This window comes from Sardina pilchardus, chromosome 10 (assembly GCF_963854185.1).
Source record: "Sardina pilchardus chromosome 10, fSarPil1.1, whole genome shotgun sequence".
NCBI classification, from domain to species: domain Eukaryota; kingdom Metazoa; phylum Chordata; class Actinopteri; order Clupeiformes; family Clupeidae; genus Sardina; species Sardina pilchardus.
In genome coordinates, this window is record NC_085003.1 from 5,140,884 (window position 1) to 5,146,677 (window position 5,794).

Sequence of the window (5,794 nt, forward strand, 5' to 3'; positions counted from 1 at the left end):
AGATACACATACACACACATACACACACACATACGCACGCACACACACACACACACATCTACACACATACACATACACACTCACACAAGAACACACACACATACATCTATACACACACATGCATACATACGCACACACACACATACACATTTTTTTGGAAGGATCCTTAGAAGTTGATGAATTCGTGCTGAATTACAGCAGTCCAGTAAGTTACAGTAAGTTACAGTAAGAGATACAGCACATGCTCTGAGAGCTTCACTCCTGAGGGCTACGATTGGAACAGCTTTCTTTGGTATTCCATAAAACAATTTGTTCTTTGAATGCTAAAAGTGCTGACCTCCAATATGGATTTGGAATGTACGGACTGCATACGTGTGAGACCGTATATGAAATAGAGAAAGAGAGAGAGAGAGTAAGACTGAGACTATACATACTGTACATGCAATAGATATGGAGTCTCTGTGTCAGAAAGAGATTATGTGTGTGAAAGATATGGTGAAAATGTTGTGAAAGACAGAATTAAAGAGAGAGAGAGAAAGACGTAAAGAAAGATAGAGAGAAAGAGAGAGGGAGCAAGGGATTGGGTACCAGTCCCATGGCCTCCCCCAGTGGAATGTGAGGAATGTCGCTGCCTCCTCTCAGTCAATATTTGATTAAGATGAAATGATAGGAGCAGCGCCCAGCACCCCCAACACACACCACACACACTACTCCCATGCACACACACGCATACACACACACACACACACACACACACACACTGCCCCCCCAAACACACACACACACATGTTCTTGTGAACGGCGGGAGGTGGGGGTGATCATCTACCACCCCCACTCAGTCCTGTCACTCCACCCACCTCCTCAACTCCACCACACACACACACACACACACACACACACACACACACACACACACAGTTGCTCACCCATAAGCAGCAATAGAAACACTAGCAAAGTCTCTCTCAAGTTAAGAAACTGAATAAACCACTACAAATTCAGCTTCACACCAACCAGTGGGATGCGCAGTGACTGAACGACAGACAGTGAACTCTGCCCAGTGCCCATCCATCCACAGTGAGCTTTCCTTCCCACTGCCCATCAAAGAGCCCCCCGCCAGAAGAAACACCCTGACCCTGCGCTCACCTTTAACCTCTGACCTCTCCACCCTGACCTTGACAGAGGAGACTTAAGGCATGACCTGGATCTGGCCCTTTGTGATTAGACCAGTAGGTCAGTATCCACATCCACAAACAGAGATACATAGAGTCTACAGTCTGGAGCTTTATATTACATTATATTACATTTATTCATTTAGCAGACACTGTTGTCCCAAGTGATTTACATATGTCAACTATTACAAGGGATTACATTGTCCCCAGAGCAACTTGGGTTTAAGCTGCTTGCTCAAGGGCACAATGGTGGAAGCCGGGAATTGAACCCACAACTCTCAGGCTTTCAGGCATGCTAGCCCAGCTCCTTAACCACTACTCTACCACTGCACTACCACCACTACGCTACCCCTGCCCTGGAGCTGAGGGAATAAGAAGACCAGTGATAGAGAAGGACATGCAGATAGCAATCAGAGATGTCCATGGAATAAGGAGAGTGTGAAAGCCAAGGCATGGTAGGAAAGATAGTGGAGGAGAGAGAGAAGGGGTGAGAGAGAGAGTTTGAGAAGAAGGGAAGGAGCGGAAATGGAAAGAAATGGAAAAGAGAGGAAGTCTAACTGAAGGTGTGATTAATCACATGAGAGAAGGGTGTGTGTGTGTGTGTGTGTGTGTGTGTGTGAGAGAGAGAGAGTGTGTGAGAGAGAGAGAGAGAGAGAGAGAGAGAGAGAGAGAGAGAGAGAGAGAGAGAAAAGACTATGACTAAAGACTAAGTAGTCTATGGGGGCTCCAGTGCCATAGTGTGTGTGTGTGTGTGTGTGTGTGTGTGTGTGTGTGCGTGTGTGAGTAGCTGTTCTCTGGAAGGGCTCTAGGTCTCATTTCCCCTCTTCTGTCTCCACCCCACTCTACACACACACACACACACTCCCCTGAGATGGGTCTTGAAGGGGCAGGAATGCTGCTTATGGGTGGTAAATCAGCTTAAAGTTCTCAGCTGTGACAAGAGCTGGTCCTATCATCTCTCTCTCACACAGACACAGACACACACACGCATGTGCACACGCACACGCACACACACACATGCGCACACACACACACACACACACACACACACACACACACATACACACACACACACACGCACACACACACACACACACACAGCACGCCATGCTGAAGGGCAATCCAAACATGCAGGTTGGGACTGCTGCATGCCATGATCTGAGGAATTCCCTTGACCTCCCCACCCTCCCCAAACCCCAGAGCCACCCACTCCATTCTGCACAGCCTAAATCAACAGCCCCCCCTCCTCTGTGGCCTCCGGCCCTCCCAACACCCCCGCACTGCCACAGGAGACCCAACCTCTCACATCCCTCACCATCTTACACTGATATTACCAGCCCTGTAGTCTTTAGAAAGGCTCAACTGATGGATGCCAAAGTCTAGGCAAAGGGACATTTCACTTTACTCTGTGTGTGTGTGTGTGTGTGTGTGTGTGTGTGTGTGTGTGTGTGTGTGTGTGTGTGTGTGTGTGCAACATGCTCTATCTCTCTCTCTCTCTCTCTGTGATTTTGTGTGTGTTTGTGTGTGTGTGTGCGTGTGCGTGTGCGTGTGCGTGTGCGTGTGCGTGTGCGTGTGTGCATCTCTGCTCCTATACGCCAAAGCCAAGGCCGTTGGACGTTTTTTTGCTCAAGGCAGGAGATATGACTTCTACCTTCCCCGGTCTGCCAGGCCCCAGCTGTTTCAGCCAAACACAGGAGGCCTTTGTCCCCTCCGAGTTGCCGTAGGGGATGGCTTGGCCAGTGCAAGAGCCCCCCTATCGTTCGCTCTTGACTTCACTTCCCTGCAGAGATGTAAGAGATATATGTTCCGTCGCTGGGAACAAGGCTTGCTTGTTGTGATGCTCTATCTTGAACTGGAAGCTGGGCCGATGGGAAGCACCCCAGGAAAATAGTGCATGTTTGGGGATAAACGTGTGTGTGTATGTGTGTGTGTGTGTGTGTATGTGTGTGTGTGTGTGTGTGTGTGTGTGTGTGTGTGTGTGTGTGTGTGTGATGGGGGGAGCACGGGAGGTTTCGACGCAGCTCTGGACTGCGTGTGTTTCCTGGAAGGCCTCTGTGCGCTGACAGACGCGGACCGCTCTGTTTGCCGAGGTTCATTTCTGCGGCGGTTCCCCCAGACGCGCCTTTCAGAGCCCCTTATGAACCGGCCGCTTTGATGTCCTCATAACGGAGACGCAGGTGATTCATTTGGTGTGAAAGTGGGAACGCACCCAGAGAGGCTCGGCACGTTCACACATCCTCCGTCATGTGTGTGTGTGTGTGTGTGTGTGTGTGTGTGTGTGTGTTACAAAATGGGGTTCATGTTGCTGGCATAAGCCCCAATGCACATGTCTGTGTTTCCACAGCCAGGCACAAACCTCATTCCCACCAGGAACCAATGGGAAAATATGTTTCCCACAATGCACCTGGCCGGAGTCATTTTCCACGGTGACGGTATAAGGCTGAGGGGAGATGTAATTCCTGCAGGCCGAATACATGAAGAACTGACCACAGCGCCTTCGGACGTGGCATTACTGCCCACATTAGAACATTAAAGAGGTCTTCGACAAAACGGAACGAGAAATAATCCTACTGTTCAACTGAGACATAAGTCCCTTTCCCACATGAGCGAGACATCCGGATGTCAAACGGATATCAAACGGGTGGCTGTATGTGGGAACGCAAAACTCGGGTATTTTCTTACCCGGAACTCACCCTACTAGCCCCCTAGTACTACTTCTAGATGTTACCCGGGTGCGCTTAGGTGGGAACGCAGCCGGCACTGTTCTGGGTAGAGATGGGGGGCGTACCGATGACGCATAGAAATGCGCCCTTCCAGCCTGCTTGCAGCGCAAGGCAGAAAGTACAAATTGCCATGGTAACGATAAACATTGCCCTACGAGTATGAACACAGACGAGAACACCGGAGTAGTTCTACAGAAAACAGTGACATTTTGTTGTGTACGTACAATACAAATTTAAACTGCAATCACGTTGTTGTGTTTGTTGCAGGACAGGCAGGATTATCCTTGCAAACGTGAATAGCTTGAAGTGTTGTCGATTAGCTTGCAACTAGCTGTTAGTGGTTAGCAATTAACAGCTAATAGTTAACGTCGCTGTTATTTAGCATTGTTGCTTTTTGTAGGAGTTGGGAAGGAGCCTCAGACCTCTGTGTGCTGTTTATATTTTCCAGGTGTGTCATTATTTTCTATTAATTTGTTATGTTGGATGTTTATACCAGAGAGGGTTGAAGTAGAGCTTTGTTTATAGCCTGTGGTCCTGGCGTTAGCTATTTTTTCCTCTATGCTAGCTCCCGCTGACTAGCGAGCTAACTACTTCTGTTGTTTCATGATGTTTTGGATCTGATGTAAGTTCGTATCATCCAGGCAACACAGCACAACAACGCATTTATTTAGCGTCATCTCCCTCCCCCTGCAAGTGCTGACATTGCCCCACCCCTCGCGGCTATTACTCGGGTCTAGTGTGAACAGAATTACCCGTATCTCACTCGGACATAAAGCTCATGTGGGAAACGTCTGTGTCGTGCCTCACCCGGGTAAATATGTCCGGGTAACTTCTAGAAGTTATGTGGGAAAGGGACTGTAGAGTCAGTGCTCTGACCTCTGGTGGTTCAGTAGAATACACAGGAGCGCAGCGTGCGTGTCAAAAGAATAGGCTTTCATGTTGCTCAATGGGTCTTCTAGCTAAACAATGACAAGGTCATGAGTTCAGCACCAAGGTACAGAGGAACATGTTATCAAGTCTTGAATTATTTGGGGTGAGACATATTATTGTTGCGTGTATTGTCCGAACGATGTTGACGGTAACCTTTAAGCAAACCCTTATTGTTGTGAATGTTAATTTTGGCACTGGTGTGATTTTTTTTATGAATTGATGGATCAATGCACGTAGGCAATGTTGCTGCATATACTTTGTGTGTACATGTATGTACATATAGAAGCAGGTTCAAAAGCATATCCGCTAGCCCATTTAGCCCAAGGACACACTTGACTGCAGGGCTGTGTACGTGCCCAGACAAGCGTATAGCACGTATGGCTGTGTGTGTGTACGTGTGTGTGTGTGTGTGTGTGTGTGTGTGTGTGTGTTTGTGTGTGTGTGTGTTTGCGATTGTATTTGTAGGGGACTGTGTGTGTGTGTGTGTGTGTGTGTGTGTGTGTGTGTGTATGTGTGTGTGTGTGTGTGTGCGTGTATGTGTATGTGTGTGTGTGTGTGTGTGTGTGTGTGTGCGTGGGCGGCGGGAGGAGAGGGGGGTTACGTGTCCCCCCGTATGCGAGTTGACACGAGGAGCAAAACAGGAAAGGTAAAAGTCGAGGCTGGAAACTGGCCCCAGTACTGGACACAAAGGGCTCGGTCCACCTCAGCGCCATGCCGCGCCACGCTGGTCCCAGCGCCACAAGTCACACACACTTTCCTTTCCTCAGAGCGCCGGGGCCGCCATCGCAGTCGCGCAGGGCTCAAGAGGGAACTTCCTGTCAGGCCCCCACCCCCCCACCCTTCGCTCTGTCTCCGCGGTGATGGTGCGGGCTCTCACGCCAGACAACCCGGGGCGGCTGGAGCCGCACTCCCACTCCGATAAAAGAACTCCGGAATGTTCCAGAGCCCCGGAGCAGGAAGTTGACCCTGGGG